This window comes from Hesperophylax consimilis, chromosome 1 (genome assembly GCF_061612785.1).
Source record: "Hesperophylax consimilis isolate HC1 chromosome 1, BYU_Hcon_1.0, whole genome shotgun sequence".
NCBI classification, from domain to species: domain Eukaryota; kingdom Metazoa; phylum Arthropoda; class Insecta; order Trichoptera; family Limnephilidae; genus Hesperophylax; species Hesperophylax consimilis.
This window is the reverse complement of record NC_142836.1, coordinates 41,547,645-41,553,644: the sequence shown is the minus strand read 5'-3', so window position 1 is coordinate 41,553,644 and position 6,000 is coordinate 41,547,645. Positions and strand designations below refer to the sequence as shown.

Here is a 6,000-nt window from a genome sequence, read left to right as displayed (position 1 = left end):
CAAAATACGGGGCTATTTGTTTCACAAAATCGAGAGATGTCAATTTTTTCTTCATGTTCCTCAGGAAGAACTCTGGTATTGAAATGGTTAATTATAGAGAATGGTTAATTATAGAGAATGGTGAAGCATCGTTTATTTTAATAACCTAACAAAACCTAACCAAAGAAAACTGCTTTAATGCTTATCTTCTTCTTCTACTAAAGTAAATGGTTAGGTTTTATTTTGGATGCAATATTGAAGATTATATTTCACGTTTAAAACAATCCCAAGCTTCACAATGGCGGTTAAAATTGTGTTATTTCTACATTTTAGAATGACTGGTTTCCGTGAATATAGAACAGCCCTACATACCACTTTTAGTTAAATACTGATACATATAAAATAACAGATTAGAAGAAAAAACCTAAAGTAGGTAGGTACTTGAAACCTCTTTTTTATTCACACTTTTGGGTGAACGAAATCAGAAAAAAGCTCTCAATTTAAACAATTTACAGTTTTACACTAGATAATTAAAATGTTAGGTACCTACTTATTCGACTTGATTTCACTATTGATTCCTCATCAGACTACAAAGCATAGCTTAAATTCAAACTTTCAGTCAAATCGGTGCGGTAGACTTGGAGTAATCCTCGTTTATTGTCGAACCCAAGTTTGCATTTTTCGCATAGCGTAGTGATTTAACCACTTAGTTATGTTTCGAACACCCTTGATGATTGAACTTACAACGCCTGGGTGGAAATCCGACGCATTTGTCCACTCAGTTACTAAATGTCATATTTTAAAGGTTTCCGTTTTAAACAATAGTAAAAGATTACAATTTAAAAAAATACTACAGGTTTTCCATCTAAATATTGTTGGAATACAAACATTCCGAAAAATTTAATTCGAAATCATTTATTGGTTTGCCCTTCTACCTAGAAAACCGTTTCCATGTGCTTTTATTGTAATTATTCAAACGATAGGTACCCCAATTCACACGATAACACGAAAAAAATCCATTTGGTTTAGTGTTCTAACTGAATTCCAAATTCCAGTTTAATTTAAAAATATTGAACATTATACAACAGGCAAATCATCTGAATCGGGAGCGCACGTTTGAATGTATTTGTGCACACCTACAGTGATACAAATCAATAGATACTAAATAGATTTGGAATACTCCTGTTATTTTTCTCAAATATTTTTTTAAACTTTTGTTGTTTTAAATACTCGAATATGGAGTGATATTCACTGCAGTAGTGTATCGTGATTTTTCACACAATTCCTCAGCTTCGAATTTTAGCGATTAATTTTTAAATTATTCGAAAACTGCTCGGTCATAGATAATTTAATTATTTTAGGAAAAAACACTTACGCTCGTTATGATTTGAGAATTGTTTGTTTGCGTCTATAGATACACACGGAATATGAATATGAATAAATAGTTTTTTTTTAATTCTTTCAAGAAAGACATACAATTACAATATTGGTTTGAATCACCGGTACATGGTTTTGAAACTGATATGTAATTTGATATTATATTCGAATTTGAATTTCTAATTGAATCGGAATTTGGGATTGCATTGGAATTTGAAATTTTTATTTATTTATTTATTCCTTTAGATTTACACACAGTACAATATGATACAAGATATAATTAAAATAATTTTATTGATTATAGATTATTGTACCTTATCAGGTCGAAATTATTGGTTCCTAACTAGGCAAATTGCCCGTTCCAAGGAACCAAAAATATATGAAAGTAAGTGTGTGATAATATATCTCATTATGTGGTATTATGACTCATAAAACAAAAATAAAAAACAATCGATCTATATAATAACAATAATGATAAGTAGAGAGCGAGTACATTATATTGAGTATGTTTTTTCTTATCGAAAGTAGCCAATTGGGTAAGTAAGAATACATATATTATGTAGTATTATAAAATAACGGGAAAAAGCATACTATAATACAAACATTAATGTATATACTTGATAGATTAAAGAAGAATAATTTATATCTCGTGTACAATAAATATCATGGTGGTGTTATGACTCATAAAACAAAAATAAAAAACAGTCGATCTAGATAATAATAATAATTATAAGTAGAGAGAGAGTACATTATTTTGAGTATATGTTTTCTTGTCGAAAGTAGCCAATAGGGAAAGTAAGCATACATATGTAGTGTCATAAAATAACTGATAAAAGCATATTGTAAAACAAACATTAATGTACATGCTTGATAGATTATAGGAAAACAATTTATATCTCGTGTGCAATATCATGGTGGTGTTATGACTCATAAAACAAAAATAAAAAACAGTCGATCTAGATAATAATAATATTAGGTAGAGAGCGAGTATATTATTATGAGTATGTTTTATCTTGTCTAAATTATCCATCAGGGAAAGTAAGAATACATATTCACTATTATTGAATAACGGAGAAAAACATATTATAAAACAAACATTAATGTCTAATATAGTGGAGTGGTATAGCAGCACAGTAATTTGTATCATTAGTCACAGTAATTGACGTTTTTCACTGTCCAAATCAGCAATATTATTTATTGGAATTGTCTTGGATGTATCAGATTTCCTCAAAAGAATGCGCCCTCCTCTGGACCAAGCATGTTTATAATTATGGTCTCTAGCAATTTTTTTTGTTTGTGATAGCAAAAATTTTCCTTTCAGAGTTAATTGGTCTGATATATAAATGTGATTGGCGGTTTGCGATAATCCTAGGTCCCTTGTATTTATTTTGTTTGTCACATTGGAAGTGGATTTCTTGTAAGATTTGAATTTGGATAGGAACTCGTCCCGCGATCTTATGGTATTGAATGTCGCCACGATAAATCTTGGATTTTTGTCGGAGAACTTCGGTCCCATCCTGTTTATTTTTGTTATTAAAGAATGCACGTCGGTATTTTCGTAGTTGATGATATTACAGATTTTTTTGAGAACTTCTGCATTATTTTCAATGTCAGACTCCGGGACACCTCTTATCTCGATGTTACAGATTTGGCTTAAATACTCCAATTTATCAATTTTTTCCTCTTGTTTAGAAATAGTATTGAGTAGTATATTATTATGATTTTTTTGTGCAATTAATTCAATTTTCACTATTTCTTGTGCTTTTTCGATAACATTTATCTGTTTTTTTTAAGTCTTCTTGTTGATCTGTCATAAATTGGATAGTTTTTATTATTTCGTTATTTTGTGAGATTAGAGCTTCATATTTATTTACATATGAATCAAATTTGTCTTCCACGAATCTCATTATGGTTGTTCTGAATTCAGTGAGCTCTTTTAAAAATAGTTGAGAGGTTATTGGACCATTAGCTCCATCTATATTTGAGGTTGGTAAGTTTTCTGTGTTTTTTTGAATTGCGAGTTTAGGTTTTGGCACTTGAGAAAACTGTTTTGCTTGTATGGCGATAGATGGCGGTTCTTTTTCGTTGTTCAATGTTATTTCATTATTCGCCTGCTTTGATTTGATATTTTTAATGTTTTTAATACATTTTTTGCATTTCCACTGCAAACTCCTTGCACTACGGCGTGTCGTTTCAGTAATGTCAGCACAGCCAAGATGGTAGCTTTTTTCACAGACACTACAGCAAATAAAATCCGATGGAGTGTCAATGTCTTTTTCGCAAATAATGCACTTTGTATTCATGGTAGTATTGTTTGACACAGTCGTTACGTGAAAAGTGATGTTTAATTGGCTAATAATATTATAAGATAGTACTCGTTAATCACTTTAGCGTCACAACCGATGATTTTTCCAATAAGTAGAAATAACACTTCAGGGCAGTTTGACACTTCGAGGTAGTTTAGAAATGTAGGTAAAAAAACACTAAAACAGCCACTTCACGCGATAAAAATTCACTGGTTTGACGCGCGGTCTACAATTTAGAAGAATTGTGTACTTTAAACTCAGTTAACTATTGGTTTGTTTGGTGATTTTTAATAAAATTATGTAGACATAAAAATACGTCACACTGGATTAATGGGTAGGTAGAATGTAGAATATTTCTAATGGAATTTCGAATAGAATTATAATTTGAAATTCAAGTGGAGTTTGAAACCGAACGGATTTTTACAATTGAATTGGAAATTGAAAACAAGTTAGAAAATGAAATTCAATTGATATTAGAAAATTCATTTACTATAAAATTCATTTAATTGTAGAAAAAAAATTTGAAAAATAAAAATAATTTCATTTTCTATTACAATTCACAGAAGATTAATTTTTATTACAATAAAAATAATAATGGAGTAATATTATGCAATATTTTGCAATTGAGTTGTAATTTTAATTTTAATAAAATGTAAGAATCGAAATTTTGTATACGTATTAAACTGTTAATTCATATTGCCTGTTGAAGGGCAAACCAATAAATACGTTTTTTGGAATGTTATTATCCCAACAATATTTTCTAGTAATTTATTTTATTTAAAATGAGTAAATTATACATTTATTATAGTGAATAGTTAGGTTATCGAGAGTAGGTATGGTCAAAATACCCCTTTATAATCAATATCTACCTTATGTGTATTTTTAAATTGATAAATTTACTCTCGAAACATTTTTCCGTTCATTTTCTAGGAGAACAGTACTCCTAACCCTCCGCATTGTTCGTTTTTCAAAATCATCTTTCTAATTTTCCCACCATAGCTAGAATGAAAGAGACATCTATCGGAATATGTTGTCTTTTCAACAACGCCTTCGTAGGAAGTTCACTACCCATTACTAAACTGTTTTAGAAAGTTAAAAAAATATGACGATATTCTACGTATTGTGATTTAGATCAAATGCACGAAACTCGCCAACGACCATACCATGTTGAACACACCGGTTCTCGTCCGATCACCGAAGTTAAGCAACATTGGGCGCGGTCAGTACTTGGATGGGTGACCGCTTGGGAACACCGCGTGCCGTTGGCCCTACTTTTTTTATTTTTGTATTTTTTATCCAAAACGTTTGTAATTTTTAGTTTTCTTTTTTGCCGTTTTTATTTTTGTATTTTTTTATACAAAACGTTTGTAATTTTTAGTTTTCTTTTTTAGAATAACTTTTGTCATATTATTTTTAAAAAAACGACTTGTCAGTTTCCTTGTACATCGTTTGACATCATTGGAAAGTTGTGGGGCCCCTCCAAAAGCCCGAAGCTAAAAGCTGTAGTCAATGAATGTCTAGTAGCTAATATCACTGCCATCTGTGAAATTCGTCGCAACTACCCACTCAATCGAAATTAAAGAAAACTTTTTCAGTAAACAATAGACGATTTAGCACCATCTGTTGATATTTATAAAACACTTTTACTCAGCCAAAACGCTTTCTTTTCGTCAAAAGTTTAAGCTTTAATAATACATTGATAGATGGCAGTAACTAAAACATATATATCTACGCCATCTAGCGATTTTCGGTAAAAGTTTTTCCGCTTTTATATTCATCAACAATGGACACAAGAAAAATTATTATTCTTTATTCAATGATTAACACATTAAAGCTTCCCATTTAATGAAACAGATGGCAGTTTCACTCGTACGTTAGGTTCTAAATTGTCTCGAAAACTACCGTGGAAGTTTGAAATGAATAACTAAAGTATCGAGTACTTGTGACTTACCGTAGGGCCATTTTCAAGCATTGGTAGGCGGAAAGGATAAAAAGCTATACGACTTTATCCAAAACCTCCTAGATCACAAGGCCGTGACACTGAATCAAATCAGCCTCCTTACTTGTATGAGAACCTCTAAATAATGTATTTTTATTTCGTTTTTTAAATTGTAGATGTAGATAAGAATAAATATAAAAATTAAAAAAACGAAACTTTTTGTAAAATCCCATACAAGTTAGGCTGCTTCGAATGAGTGTCCCGGCCTTGTGATCTAGGAGGTTTTGCTTTATCCCGGCACAATATCCTTGGTTTTGTCCGCATTAAAAATATTATATAGAAAACAAATCATAAAAAACTAAAAATTACGGACATTTTGGATAAAAAATACAAAAATAA

General features: G+C 30.5%; 1 non-coding gene across 1 annotated transcript; it reads left to right on the top strand.

Annotated features, from left to right (window-relative positions):
• Window positions 1-4,811: 4,811 nt before the first annotated feature.
• Window positions 4,812-4,930, top strand: LOC149426920 (5S ribosomal RNA). The gene has a single exon (XR_016303320.1). It is a non-coding gene; the product is annotated as a 5S ribosomal RNA (ribosomal RNA).
• Window positions 4,931-6,000: the final 1,070 nt, after the last annotated feature.